This window comes from Arachis ipaensis, chromosome B2, assembly GCF_059453495.1.
Source record: "Arachis ipaensis isolate K30076 ecotype BB chromosome B2, ASM5945349v1, whole genome shotgun sequence".
NCBI lineage: Eukaryota > Viridiplantae > Streptophyta > Magnoliopsida > Fabales > Fabaceae > Arachis > Arachis ipaensis.
The window spans coordinates 88,730,641-88,746,988 of record NC_142437.1 but is presented as its reverse complement, the minus strand read 5'-3'; the positions used below and the strand labels follow the sequence as shown (position 1 = coordinate 88,746,988).

Below are 16,348 nucleotides of genomic sequence, written 5' to 3'. Positions count from 1 at the left end.
TTATTTCTTCTTAAATTCAGATTTTCATCTTGCTTTAATTTAGTTTCTCCTATCCCTTCTATTGTTATCTTAGTTTATCTCCTCTTGTTGATTTCTTTATTTTTCCAATTTAGTTTATGAACTCTTCTTGTTAGATTTAATTCCCTATTAATGCAATTTGAAGTATTTCATGGTTACGACTACTTCCTTTAATTGTTGGTTATTGATTCCTTGCAATTGTTAGTCTTAGATTCTACTCTTTCTTGTTAATTTTCTATGCTTTTATTTTGTGCCTTCCAAGTGTTTGATAAAATACTTGGCAGATTTTAAAATAGATTTTTGTGTTCTTGGCTTGGGTTGATGATTTGGAGATTCTTGAATTGTCAAAGTCTTTTGTTGATTGGTAATTGAAGATTACCGGTTAGCTTGAACTTCACTAAATCTAGTCTTTGATTAGGACTTGTGAACTCAAGTTGATTGTAAGCACTTGACTTTCCTTCATTGGTTAGAGGTTAACAAAGTGAAGGCAATTTATATTTACCATCACAATTGACGACGATAATGAAGATATGACTTCTAATTCTCTTTCCTTGCTAAGAGCTTTCTTAGTTATTAGTTTATTTTCTTGCCATTTTACTTTCTTGTTTCTTATTACAAAATCCCCAAAATATACCTCATAGCTAATAATAAGCTACACTTTCTTGCAATTCCTTTGAGAGATGACCCGAGGTTTAAATACTTCGGTTAATTTTATTGGGTTTGCTTAAGTAACAAACAAATTAAATGTTGATTGAGGTTTAATTGTCGGGTTAGATATATATTTGCAACGCGATTTTATTAAAAAATTCTTTACCGACATTTTTCCTTCGTCAAACATCCGTTTTAGTTGATAAGAAACATCTAACAAATTAGGAAAAATTTCACCCTTGCACCATGTTTAAATAACTACACTCAAACCCAACTTCAATTCAAGAAAATTTAAACTAATTTTTTTCCTAACTCCCAAACCACATAAAAAAGAACCCAGCGGAGTATGTCAATGCAGAATTCAACAATTCAGGCAGAACCAGTAACGTGTAAAATTCGGTTCAAATCATATAATCAATACAAACCTCTACAACGATTTAAGAGAGACATCCAAAAAAAGCAACATCCGTTTACCTTTAAGATGAACTTGAAAAATTAATTTTGGGAAACATCCATGTACAAGAAAAAATGAAACATCAATCTAAGCCAAAAAGTAACAACCGCGATCATCTGAAGACTATCTCTTCATGATAAAATGATAAAATGTAACATCCAATTTAATGCGAAAAGAACTATCCACCTATTAATTAAAATGAACATCCTTTTTACATTCAAACCCAATTTCAATTCGAAAAAATTAAACTAACCAATGTGGTGAATGATGAGCAGCAGTGCGCAACGGAAAAGGAGGAGATGTCTCGGCTCATCGTGGAGGCAGTGGCAGACTTGATGCGGCACGGTGGAAGGTTAAAGGTGGCGGCACGATGACGCGAGTTTGGGAAGATGACGAGTCTGCGGTGGTGACGCTGACCAGAGTTCGAACCAGTGGAGGAAGCCATGAGACTCACTGTTGACGACGACAGCATCCTCGCATGTAGTGGCGACGTCGTCGAGTTGGGAGATGGAGATGGCACTGAGCAGTGCTGTTGAAGATGACGGAGCTAGTGTGAAAAGGAGGTCAGCAGCATTTCGCCGTTTGAGGGAGGTTTATCGATGGGTATAGAGGGAAAGAAGATGAACAGCAGTGGTAAAAGAAGGAAAGGTGAAATAGTGAAATGTAATTCTGAGTTAGGATAGGGGGTAATGGAGGGATGATTTTTTGTTGTCGTTGGCTTTGGGTCTAGCCCAATAAGAATTGGCAGAAATTGACTGGACCCCATCTTGGTTCCCTAGCAGAATTGTTTTGAAAAAGTTTCCTATACATGACATTTATTGTGGCATTTAATAAAGAGCACGGATTGTTCTGAAGTAAGATTATGAGTCCTTCCTTAGACCTAACTCTGGATAGAGCAACATATAGTTGGCCATAAGTAAAAACCGGTCTCGAAAGGTACAATCTCACTATACTAAGTGTTTTTCCCGAGATTTATTAATAGTTATTGCAAAGGAAATGATGATAGAAAATTGTCTTTGCTGAAACCTGAATAGAAGAGTCTGATTATTTGGAATCATGTTCATTCGTGGTATAAGAGCGACGTTTCTTGCTCTATCACCAGTCAATGTCAGGCACTCAATAACATGATTATCTAATCTTCTGACATGTAAGCTTGTGTTGTTGCATAAACCGTTTGATTGATCAATATTGCATAGAAGCATTATGGCTACACCTTCCTTCAGTGATAGTTCATGCGGGGCAATCCTGAACAGTTAATAGCATTGAGGATGTGATAAACTACTATTTTATGGTTTATCATGTGCTTAATTGAGTGGTTTTATCAAGTCTTTGCATACTTATTCATATAAATTGCATGGTTTTTACAATTCCTTCCCAATTCTACTCTATGATTAAAAACTTGCTTCCTAAACCTTTAATTTGTGTATTTTAATCCCTCTTTATACCATTCGATGATGTGATCTATGTGATTAGTGTTTTCAAGCTTTATAGCACAGGAATGGCTTAGAGGATGGAAAGGAAGCATGCAAAAGTGGAAGGAATACAAGAAATTGAAGGAATTGCTAAAGCTGTCCAACCTGACCTCTTGGTACTAAATCGACCATAACTTGAGCTACAGAGATCCAAATGAGGTGGTTTTAGTTGCGTTGGAAAGCTAACATTTGGGGCTTCGAAACGATATATAATTTGCCATAGTTTCCACGCTGTTAGGTGATGCACACGCGTGGATCACGCGTACGCGTGACCTGGCAAAAATTCAATCCATGCGTACGCGTGGATGACGCGTACACGTGACAGAGCCACGTGCTGGACGTATCAGAAATTGCTGGGGTCAATTTCTGGACTGTTTTTGACCCAGTTCTTGGCCCAGAAAATACAGATTAGAGGCTACAAAGTGGGGGAATCAAGGTGACATTCAGGAGACACTTCTCATTATTCACAATTTAGGTTTTAGATGTAGTTTCTAGAGAGAGAGGCTCTTTCCTCTCTCTAGGTTTTAGGATTTAGGATTTTTCTTAGTTTTAGGATTACTTCTTCTCAATTCCAGGTTCAATGTTCCTTTAATTTAGTTTCTCTTCTACTTTTATTTGTCTTAGCTTTCTAGTTTATTTATTCCCTTTGATTGATTACTTTATGTTGACAATTTGGTTTATGAACTCTTCATGTTAGATTTGATTTTCTATATTAATGAAATTTGAAGTATTTCAGATTTATGATTTTAATTTAGCTTTTTACATTCTTCGCTTGAATTGATTAACTGGAGACACTTGAGTTATCAAACTCCTTGTTGATTGATAATTGGAATTTGCTAGTTAGTTTGGATCCCTCTAAAGCTAGTCTTTCCTTAGGAGTTGACTAAGACTTGAGCAATTAAATTGATTAGTTCACTTGACTTTCCTTTATTTAGTAAGGGTTAACTAAGTGGGAGCAATGAACAATTCTCATCACAATTGATAACGATAACTAGGATAGGACGTCCAGTTCTCATACCTTGCTAAGAGCTTTATTAGTTATTATTTTAATTCTTGCAATTTACTTTTCCCTGTTCATTATTCAAAACCCAAAAAGATACAATCCCATAACCAATAATAACTACACCTCCCTGCAATTCCTTGAGAGACGACCCGAGGTTTAAATACTTCGGTTTATATTTTTATTGGGTTTGCTTTAGTGACAAACAAGTTTTTGTACGGAAGGATTCTTTGTTGGTTTAGAAACTATACTAGCAACGAGAATTTATTGTGAATTCTTTACCAACGAAAATCCGTTCGTTAGGATATCCGGTGTTAAAGTTTCTAACTCGGATTCCATGTTGCCCTCATTGAAACACAACGTATCAGAGCTAAGATAGGTTTTTTCAACCCCTTGTAATAGTTGCATGATGTAGTTGTTGATCTCATTCACCACTTCTAATGTGAGAGCCAAGATGGACCTATCCTTGAAAAATGATGCGTAGCTAATATTACCCAAAAGGTTCAGGTAAGAAAAATTAACCAACATTTCAAATGCATCGAGTATATCATGAATTAGCATTTTTGATGTTAGCCTAAGAACATGACAATAATTCTACAAATAGGATGAGTTGATTAATGCATGTGCAATGTCCTAACGTGAGCCAATTGGAATAACAGGAAATATTTGTCTAAAGTCACCACCTAACACAACAACCTTTTTCCCAAACGGTAAATCCACATTATAATAAGGCTCAAACCTAAGAATGTCCCTCAAAGATTTATCTAAAGTTTCGTAACACAACTTGTTCAGCATTGGCGCTCTGTCCCAAACTATGGGCTTAGCTTTGCAAACCAATTTTGCCAATGGAGTCCCTTGTTTTATATAGCAAATGGAGTCCTCATTCAAGTCCAAGGGTATCTTAAACATTGAATGAGCCATACACCTATTTGGAAGCAAAAGAGAAGCTATTCCACTTGATGCAATGTTTAGAACAATCTCCCAGCTGCTACGTATAGCAACTGAAAGTGCCTTGTCCATATATGTCTTACCTATTCTACCATAACCATAAACAAAGTAGAATCCTCCCGTAGAATTATTGACAGCATCAATTATAACGTCAAATACTCTTTTCTGCTCAGTAGTCGTGTTATCCAATTTTTCAAATAACTCCAATAATACCATCAAGATTAAGGTAAGGCATGCTGAAAGAGCGTTACCGTTGGCTTAGAATTTCTTAGTAAAAGAGAAATAACTTCGTTGCAAGTATAGTTCCAAACCGACAAGTAATGCTCAATCAAAGTTTAACTTATTTGTCACGAGTGCAAACCAATAAAAATACCGAGAGTATTAGATCTCGGGTCGTCTCTCAAAAGAATTGCAGTGAGGTATGCACATTATTGGTTATGGTATCCAAGGGGTAGTTTGCAAACAAGGGGACAAGAAATTAAATGGCAAAAAAATTAAGCAAACAATTAAAGAAAGCAAGTAATAAAGAGAGGCATTCATGGCAAAGATTGAGAATATAGACTTTCTATCCTAGTCATTAATTATCATACAATACTTAACAAGAGATAATCCTATTTAGTCATCTCCAACATTGGAAGAAGGTACAATGTTATCTTCACATGAGAGAAAGTCAAATAAGACTAGTTAATCTCAATCCAAAAGTCCTAATCAACTTACTAATTGAATTAGCAAGAGATTAGAGTCAATGGAAACAATATTAACTAACAACCCTAGATCACCAACATAAGTTGGGTATTAATGACCCAAGATTGCCTAATTTCTCTTTCCAAGCCAAGAATGCTCAAAAACTACTCTAAACCTAAGCCAAGCATTTTGTCAAACACTTGGAAGGAATAAAAGGAAAGCATGATAAAATTGCAAGAATAATAAAATCTACTACTACCAAATGCAAGAAATTAACACTAACAACTCAAATAAACATCAATAACATGAAAACATAAAATTGCATTAAAAATAAGTTGATAAAATTCCCTAAATTAAGCACAAGATAAACCACAAAATTGGGGTTTATCAAACCTCCCCACACTTAAACCAAGCATGTCCTCATGCTAAACTCAAGAAAGAGACAAAGGGTATCGACATTTATTCAATGAAAACTATTTATATGCAACCTATCTACATGCAATCTATCTAAATGCATGCACTACTTGGTCAAAATAAATCAATTCCCAAAAATACATATATGAACACAAGGGCTAAAGGTATTAACAACCAAGTCAAACCCACAATTGAATTGAGTTATTAAAAAGATTTTACAAACTTGCAACAAAGGAGATGATCATAGGTGAAAACATGTAATTGAGCGATCAAACCCTCACCAGATGTGTATCCGCTCTAGTCGCTCAAGCGTATAGGGTTGATTCACTCAATTCTCCTCCAATCATGCTTTCTAAGATTTGTTTTTCATCTAACAATAAACAATTATTCAATGCATGCATACAAATAACATGAGGGCTTTTCATAAGGTTGTAATGGGGCTAGGGTCAAAATAGGATTGTATTTGGTCAGGTGGAATCTTTGATTAACCTAAGCTTTCCACCTAACCTATGACAACCTATACTATTTAAAGCAAACCTAACTATCCATTCTTCATTTTTTCACACTCATGCATTCTCTTTTTTATCACAACCCATATGCATTGATTATTATTGAACTTCACTTTGGGGCATTTTGTCCCCTTTTTATTGGTTCCTTTTTCTTTTTTTCTTTTTATTTATTTTTTCTTTTTTTCTTTTTTTTTCTTTTGTTTTTATCTTTTTCTTTTTGATGAATTATATTCAAAGGTACCAATGCATATGGTTTAAACATTTAATACATGAGTGTGTACCTAATTCCCAAAATTTTCAATAAAAATACAAAAATACACTTTATCCCTACCCAATGTTCCCAACTCTCCCACAATTAAATGATAAACACTCTCACTAGACTAAACTAATCAAAGATCCAAACAAAGGACATTTATTATTTTTTGCTTAAAGGCTTGTAGTGTGCTAAAATTAAGAACAAAAAGGGTTTAGCATAGGCTCAAAGTTGGCTAACAATGGAAGATAAAAGGTAGGCTATTTGGGTAAGTGAGCTATTTGAAACAATGGCCTCAATCATATAAATGCATGTATATACAAAATAATGGACATAAAGAATCAAACAAATCGAAGATTGCAATCATGAAAAGAGAATAATACACACAAGAAGGAAAATAGTGGTTATATGATGTAACCACACAATTAGGCTCAAAACTCACATGCTTATGTGTTCTTAGCTCAAAAATAAGTTCCACAATATATAGTTCAAGCAAGTTCTAAAATGTTTTTTTTTTTTCAAATCAATTAGGGTGCCCTATAGATAAATTCCTTGGAAAATTTTATTATTTTGACTAAGCTTATTATATATATCCAAACTAAGAAAATGCAACTAAAAATTCTAAAAGACCTAAAAATGAAATGTGAAAAGTGTTGGGGTTAGAAATTTGTCACCCAAAAATAGCCGATCGGTTGGACGACCTCCCCACAATTAAAAGTTTGCACCGTCCTTGGTGCATTCAAAGATGAGCAAGAGGGTACGGCGACTTTCTGGATTGCCACCTTCAGCTGGTGGATCAACTGGTTGCTGCATGTTCTTTCTCCCGCTTCCGTTTTAGCTTATGATGACTCACCCTTGAAAAATAGAAAATAGAACAGTAAGATGAGAAAATGCAAAAGCAAGGAATCATATATTGTTGGAATGAGGTAAGGACCATTAGAATGGAATGAGTGAATTAGTGTGACATTAAGGAAGAATAGTGTGTGAGTTCTAAGTTGCATGCGGTTTAGAACACACACACTAGCATAGAGAGCTATGTCATAATTACATAAAAGAAGGGTGCACTTCACTCATTCTAGTGTGCTTGAGATACTTCAAAGAGAACTTGTAGGTTAAGACAACCAAACAAGCAATGAAGAAGCATAAAAGCATTCAAGTAGTTAATCAAGCAATTGTGAATTAGATAATGAATAGGCATTGATTGGTGTGTAAGTAAACTTAATGAACCAAATGAAATATAGAACTCACACCTCAAACAATGACACATATTAAAGTTTGTTTGCAACACCTAAGTGACATAGAGGTGGAACACATGGGTGCTATGGAACTTAGGAAAAAGAAGAGAGAAATTAAAATCAATCACATAGCAAGTATGGTCCACAAAGCTTTACAAAGCTAAAAAATATGTCACTAGGTAAGCGTTCAACTCCACAAATGGCCTCTGCACGTGCAACACTCAGGCTCAGCCCAAACACACACCAAGTGGGCCCCGGAAGTGGATTTATTCATCAATTACTTACTCATGTAAACCCTAGTGACTAGTTTATTATAAATAGGACCTCTTACTATTGTATTAGACATCTTTTGATCATCTTTGGATCTTTGGATTACCTTATGATCCTTTGATCACGTTTTAGGGGGCTGGCCATCTCGGCCATGCCTGGACTTCCACTTATGTATTTTCAACGGTAGAGTTTCTACACTCCATAGATTAAGGTGTGGAGCTCTGCTGTTCCTCAAAGATTAATGCAAAGTACTACTGTTTTCTATTCAATTCATCTTATTTCGCTTCTAAGATATCCATTCGCACCCAAGAACGTGATGAAGGTGATGATTATGTGTGACGCTCATCATCCTTCTCCCTTATGAACGCGTGCCTGACAAACACTTCTGTTCTACATGAATTAAGCTAGAATGAGTATCTCTTAGATCTCCTAACCAGAATCTTCGTGGCGTAAGCTAGAATGATGGCGGCATTCAAGAGAATCCGGAAGGTCTAAACCTTGTCTGTGGTATTCTGAGTAGGATTCAATGATTGAATGACTGTGACGAGCTTCAAACTCGCGATTGTTGGGCGTTAGTGACAGACGCAAAAGGAGGGTGAATCCTATTCCAGCATGATCGGGAACCGACAGATGAATAGCCGTGCCGTGACAGGGTGCGTGAGCATATTATTCACTGAGAGGAGGGGATGTAGCCACTGACAACGGTGATGCCCTTGCATAAAGCCAGCCATGGAAAGGAGTAAGACTGATTGGATAAAGATAGCAGGAAAGCAGAGGTTCAGAGGAACGAAAGCATCTCCATTCGCTTATCTGAAATTCCTACCAATGAATTACATAAGTATTTCTATCCCTATTTTATTAATTAATATTCGAAAACCACATAACTGTTTTATATCCGCCTGACTGAGATTTACAAGGTGACCATAGCTTGCTTCATACCAACAATCTCCGTGGGATTCGACCCTTACTCACGTAAGGTATTACTTGGACGACCCAGTGCACTTGCTGGTTAGTTGTATCGAAGTTGTGACAGACAATAAAACTAGATCAGAGTACCAGGCCTTTGAAGCCATGGATATGTATCACAATTTCGTGCACCAAGTTTTTGGCGCCGTTGCCGGGGATTGTTTGAGTTTGGACAACTGACGGTTCATCTTGTTGCTCAGATTAGGTAATTTTCTTTTTGTTTTCTTTTCAAAAAAATATTTCAAAATTTTCTCACTTGTTTTCGAAAAAAAAAATTTGTTTTCAAAAATATTAATTTTATTCAAGATTTTTAAGAATGAATTCTAGTGTTTCATGGAGCATGTGAAGCCTGGCTGGCTGCAAAGCCATGTCTAAATTCTTTTGGACTGAGGCTTCCAAACCATCAGAGGTAAGTTACATACTTGGTAAATGATGAGCAGCAATTTGCTATAAAGATCAATATACTCTGATGTTAAATGCTGAAGCTTGGCTGGCCATTGGCCATGTCTAGTGTTTTGGACTGGAGCTTTCTTTGAAAGCTTGGCTGGCTAGTGAGCCATGTCTAATTCCTGGACTGAAGCTTTAGACTAAGAATGCAAGATTCCTGGAATTCATGTTAAAAATTTTGGAATCCTTAATTTTTCTTTTTCTTTTTCATATAATTTTCGAAAAAAATCCAAAAAAATTTAGAAAATTATAAAAATCAAAAATATTTTTCTGTTTCTTGTTTGAGTCTTGAGTCATATCATAAGTTTGGTGTCAATTGCATATGCATCTAGCATTTTTCGAAAATTTCATGCATTCATAGTGTTCTTCATGATCTTCAAGTTGTTCTTGGTAAGTCTTCTTATTTGATCTTGATGATTTTTTGTTTTGTGTCTTTTCATGTTTATCATATGCATTCCTGAATTCTTAGTGCGTAAGCATTAAAGAATTCTAAGTTTGGTGTCTTGCATGTTTTCTTTGCATTAAAAGTTTTTCAAAATTGTGTCTATGATGTTCATCTTGGCATTCAAAGTGTTCTTGGTGTTCATCTTGACATTCATAGCATTCTTGCATGCATTCATTGTTTTGATCTAAAAATTTCATGCATTGCATCATTTTTCTTGTTTTTCTCTTGCATCATAAAAATTCAAAAATCAAAAAAATATCTTTCCCTTTTTCTCTCATCAAATTCGAAAATTGAGTTGACTTTTTCAAAAATTTTTAAAAATCAAATTGTTTCTCATAAGTCAAATCAAATTTTCAATTTGAAAATCTTATCTTTTTCAAAAATCAAATCTTTTTCAAAATTCTTAGTTATTTTCAAAAATTTCAAAAATATTTTTCAAAAATCTTTTTCTTATTTTTGTATTAAATTTTCGAAAATAACATAAACAATTAATGTTTTGATTCAAAAATTTGAAGTTTGTTACTTGCTTGTTAAGAAAGATTCAAACTTTAAGTTCTAGAATCATATCTTATGAATTCTTATGATTCAAGTCATTAATTGAGATTTTAAAAATCAAATCTTTTTCAAAACTAATTCCTATCATATCTTTTCAAAAATATCTTCTTATCTTATCTTTTTAAAAAAATTTGATTTCAAAATATCTTCTCTAACTTCCTAACTTCCTATCTTTTCAAAATTTGCTTCAACTAACTAACTAACTTTTTGTTTGTTTCTTAACTTTTTCAAAACTACCTAACTAACTCTCTCTCTCTCTCTCATTTTCGAAAATATCTTCCCCCTTTTTCAAAATTTCTTTTTTAATTTATTAATTAATTATTATTTTAATTTTTAAAACTTAATTTTCGAAAAAAATACTAACAATTTTCAAAAACTATTTTCAAAAATCACTAACTCCTTTTCAAAAATAATTTTCGAAAATTCCCTCCTTCTCTCTCATCTTATTCTATTTATTTATTCATCTACTAACATCTCTTCCTCACATCATCACCAAATTCGAACCCCCTCCTCTATCTGTGTTCGAATTTCTTCTTCTTCTTTTCTACTAACAATAAAGATCCTCTTTACTGTGACATAGAGGATTCCTCTTCTTTTCTTTTTCTCTTCTCTTTCTTATGAGCAGGGACAGAGAAAAAGGCATTCTTATTGAAGCTGATCCAGAACCTGAAAGGACTCTAAAGAGAAAATTAAGAGAAGCTAAATTACAACAATCCAGAGACAACTTGATTGAAAATTTCGAACAAGTAAAGGAGATGGCAGCCGAACCCAACAACAATGCAAGGAAGATGCTTGGTGACTTTACTGCACCTAATTCCAATTTACATGGAAGAAGCATCTCCATTCCTGCCATTGGAGCAAACAACTTTGAGCTGAAACCTCAATTAGTTTCTCTGATGCAGCAGAACTGCAAGTTTCATGGACTTCCATCTGAAGATCCTTTTCAGTTCTTAACTGAATTCTTACAGATATGTGATACTGTTAAGACTAATGGAGTAGATCCTGAAGTCTACAGGCTCATGCTTTTCCCTTTTGCTGTAAGAGACAGAGCTAGATTATGGTTGAATTCTCAACCCAAAGACAGCCTGAACTCTTGGGATAAGCTAGTCACGGCTTTCTTAGCCAAGTACTTTCCTCCTCAAAAGCTGAGCAAGCTTAGAGCTGATGTTCAAACCTTCAGACAGAAAGAAGGTGAATCCCTCTATGAAGCTTGGGAAAGATACAAACAGTTGACCAAAAAGTGTCCTTCTGACATACTTTCAGAATGGACCATCCTGGATATATTCTATGATGGTTTATCTGAGCTATCAAAGATGTCACTGGACACTTCTGCAGGTGGATCCATTCACCTAAAGAAAACGCCTGCAGAAGCTCAAGAACTCATTGACATGGTTGCTAATAACCAGTTCATGTACACTTCTGAAAGGAATCCTGTGAGTAATGGGACGCCTATGAAGAAGGGAGTTCTTGAAGTTGATACTCGGAATGCCATATTGGCTCAGAATAAAATATTGACTCAGCAAGTCAATATGATCTCTCAGAGTCTGCATGGAATGCAAGCTACATCCAACAGTACTCAAGAGGCTTCTCCTGAAGAAGAAGCTTATGATCATGAGAACCCTGCAATAGCAGAGGCAAATTACTTAGGTGAACCTTATGGAAACACCTATAACTCAACAGGGAGAAATTATCCAAATTTCTCATGGAAGGATCAAAAGCCTCAACAAGGCTTTAATAATGGTGGAAGAAATAGGTTTAGCAATAGCAAGCCTTTTCCATCATCAACTCAGCAACAGACAGAGAACTCTGAACAAAATGCTTCTAATTTAGCAAATTTAGTCTCTGATCTATCTAAGGCCACTGTAAGTTTCATGAATGAAACAAGGTCTTCCATTAGAAACTTGGAAGCACAAGTGGGCCAGCTGAGTAAAAGGATCACTGAAATCCCTCCTAGTACTCTCCCAAGCAATACAGAAGAAAACCCAAAAGGAGAGTGCAAGGCCATTGACATAAGCGCCATGGCCGAACCTCTGAGGAGGGGAGAGGACGTGAATCCCAAGGAGGAGGACCTCCTGGGACATCCAGTGATCAATAAGGAGCTTCCCTCTGAGGAACCAAAGGACTCTGAGGCTCATCTAGAGACCATAGAGATTCCATTGAACCTCCTTAGGCCCTTCATGAGCTCTGATGAGTATTCTTCTTCTGAAGAGAATGAGGATGTCACTGAAGAGCAAACTGCCAAGTTTCTTGGTGCAATCATGAAGCTGAATGCCAAATTATTTGGCATTGATGCTTGGGAAGTTGAACCTCCCTTGTTCATCAATGAACTAAGTGATCTGGATCAACTGACATTGCCTCAGAAGAGATAGGATCCTGGAAAGTTCATAATATCCTGTACCATAGGCACCATGATCTTTAAAGCTCTGTGTGACCTTGGTTCAGGAATAAACCTCATGCCCCTCTCTGTAATAGAGAAACTGGGAATCTATGGGGTGCAAGCTGCTAAAATCTCATTAGAGATGGCAGACAGCTCTAGAAAACAGGCTTATGGACAAGTAGAGGACGTATTAGTAAAGGTTGAAGGCCTTTACATCCCTGCTGATTTCATAGTCCTGGATACTGGAAAGGAAGAGGATGAATCCATCATCCTAGGAAGACCTTTCCTGGCCACAGCAAGAGCTGTGATTAATGTTGACAGAGGTGAAATAATCCTTCAATGGAATGAGGACTCCCTTGTGTTTAAAACTCAAGGATCTCCCTCTGCAACCATGGAGAGGAAGCAGAAAAAGCTTCTCTCAAGGCAGAGTCAACCAGAGCCCCCACAGTCAAACTCTAAGTTTGGTGTTGGGAGGCCACAACCAAACTCTAAGTTTGGTGTTGAACTCCCATATCCAAACTCTAAGTTTGGTGTTGGAGAGTCTCAACAAAGCTCTGCACATCTGTGAGGCTCCATGAGAGCCCACTGTCAAGCTATTGACATTAAAGAAGCGCTTGTTGGGAGGCAACCCAATGTTTATCTAATTCTTATTTTTATTGTTTTTCATATTTTCTTAGGTTCATGATCATGTGGAGTCACAAAATAAACAAAAAAATCAAAAACGGAATCAAAAACAGCAGAAGAAAAATCACACCCTGGAGGAGCATCTGTCTGGCGTTCAAACGCCAGAACAGAGCATAGTTCTGGCGCTGAACGCCCAGAATGGGAGCATCCTGGCGATGAACGCCCAGAACAAGCATGGTTCTGGCGTTCAACGCCAGAAATGGCAGCAAAGGGGCGTTGAACGCCCAAAATGGGCACCAACCTGGCGCTGAATGCCCAGAGTTGTGTGCAAGGGCATTTTGCATGCCTAAATTGGTGCAGGGATGTAAATGCCTTGACACCTTAAGATCTGTGGACCCCACAGGATCCCCACCTACCTTCACTCACTCTCTTCTCTCTTCTCAATCATCCTCTATTCCCAATAAACACTCATCCCTTCTGTCTTCCATTTACTACTCACACCCATACACCTACTTACCTTCAAAAATTCAACATCTCTTCCCCACCCAATCCCACCCATATGGCCGAATACACACAGCCATCCATCTCCTCCATATCCTCTTCTTCTTCTATTCTTTCTTCTTTTGCTCGAGAGCGAGCAACATTCTAAGTTTGGTGTGGTAAAAGCATAGCTTTTTTGTTTTTTTCCATAACCATTGATGGCACCTAAGGCCAGAGAAACCTCTAGAAAGAGGAAAGGGAAGACAAAAGCTTCCATCAAGGGTCTATAGCTCAGTGGTAGAACATTTGACTGCAAATCAAGAAATCCCTGAGATACCTCAGGGGATACATTTTCTTCCACACAATTATTGGAAGCAACTAAGGGTGGAACATCAAGAGCACTCCATCATCCTTCATGAAATCAGAGAAGATCTAAAAGAAATGAAGGAGGAGCAACAAAGACAAGGAAGAGACATAGAAGAGCTCAAGGACATCATTGGTTCCTCAAGAAGGAAACGCCACCATTACTAAGGTGGATTCATTCCTTGTTCTTATTTCTCCTGTTTTTCGTTTTCTATGTTATGTGCTTATCTGTGTTTGTGTCTTCATTACATGATCATTAGTAGTTAGTAACTATGTCTTAAAGTTATAAATGTCCTATGAATCCATCACCTCTCTTAAATGAAAAATGTTTTAATTCAAAAGAACAAGAAGTACATGAGTTTCGAATTTATCCTTGAACTTAGCTTAATTATATTGATGTGGTGACAATGCTTCTTGTTTTCTGAATGTATGCTTGAACAGTGCATATATCTTTTGAAGTTGTCGTTTAAGAATGTTAAATATGTTGGCTCTTGAAAGAATGATGACTAGGAGACATGTTATTTGATAATCTGAAAAATCATAAAAATGATTCTTGAAGCAAGAAAAAGCAGCAAAGAACAAAGCTTGCAGAAAAAAAAAAGGGGCGAAAAAAAAATAGAAAAAAAAAGAAAGAAAAAGAAAAAGCAAGCAGAAAAAGCCAATAACCCTTAAAACCAAAAGGCAAGGGCAAATAAAAAGGATCCCAAGGCTTTGAGCATCAGTGGATAGGAGGGCCTAAAGGAAAAAAATCCTGGTCTAAGCGGCTAAACCAAGCTGTCCCTAACCATGTGCTTGTGGCGTGTAGGTGTCAAGTGAAAACTTGAGACTGAGCGGTTAAAGTCAAGGTCCAAAGCAAACAAAGAGTGTGCTTAAGAACCCTGGACACCTCTAATTGGGGACTTTAGCAAAGCTGAGTCACAATCTGAAAAGGTTCACCCAATTATGTGTCTGTGGCATTTATGTATCCGGTAGTAATACTGGAAAACAAAGTGCTTAGGGCCACGGCTAAGACTCATAAAGAAGCTGTGTTCAAGAATCATCATACTGAACTAGGAGAGTCAATAACACTATTCGAAATCTGAAGTTCCTATAGATGCCAACCATTCTAAACCTCAATGGATAAAGTGAGATGCCAAAACTATTCAAGAGGCAAAAAGCTATAAGTCCCGCTCATATGATTGAAGCTATGTTTCATTGATAGTTTGGAATTTATAGTATATTCTCTTCTTTTTTATCCTATTTGATTTTCAGTTACTTGGGGACAAGCAACAATTTAAGTTTGGTGTTGTGATGAGCAGATAATTTATACGCTTTTTGGCATTGTTTTTAGTATGTTTTTAGTAGGATCTAGTTACTTTTAGGGATGTTTTCATTAGTTTTTATGTTAAATTCACATTTCTGGACTTTACTATGAGATTGTGTATTTTTCTGTAATTTCAGGTATTTTCTGGCTGAAATTGAGGGACTTGAGCAGAAATCAGATTCAGAGGTTAAAAAAGGACTGCTGATGCTGTTGGATTCTGACCTCCCTGCACTCAAAGTGGATTTTCTGGAGCTACAGAACTCGAAATGGCGCGCTTCCAATTGCGTTGGAAAGTAGACATCCAGGGCTTTCCAGCAATATATAATAGTCCATACTTTGGCCAAGAATTGACGACGTAAACTGGCGTTCAACGCCAGCCTTCTGCCCAAATCTGGCGTCCAGCGCCAGAAAAGGATCCAAAACCAGAGTTGAACGCCCAAACTGGCACAAATACTGGCGTTCAACTCCACAAATGGCCTCTTCACGTGCAACACTCAGGCTCAGCCCAAACACACACCAAGTGGGCCCCGGAAGTGGATTTATTCATCAATTACTTACTCATGTAAACCCTAGTGACTAGTTTATTATAAATAGGACCTCTTACTATTGTATTAGACATCTTTTGATCATCTTTGGATCTTTGGATTACCTTATGATCCTTTGATCACGTTTTAGGGGGCTGGCCATCTCGGCCATGCCTGGACCTTCCACTTATGTATTTTCAACGGTAGAGTTTCTACACTCCATAGATTAAGGTGTGGAGCTCTGCTGTTCCTCAAAGATTAATGCAAAGTACTACTGTTTTCTATTCAATTCATCTTATTTCGCTTCTAAGATATCCATTCGCACCCAAGAACGTGATGAAGGTGATGATTATGTGTGA

At 36.7% G+C, this 16,348-nt stretch overlaps 1 non-coding gene across 1 annotated transcript; it reads right to left on the bottom strand.

Annotated features, from left to right (window-relative positions):
- Window positions 1-11,469: 11,469 nt before the first annotated feature.
- On the bottom strand, window positions 11,470-11,573 carry LOC148574761 (small nucleolar RNA R71). The gene has a single exon (XR_015905969.1). It is a non-coding gene; the product is annotated as a small nucleolar RNA R71 (small nucleolar RNA).
- Between the last annotated feature and the right edge of the window lie 4,775 nt (window positions 11,574-16,348).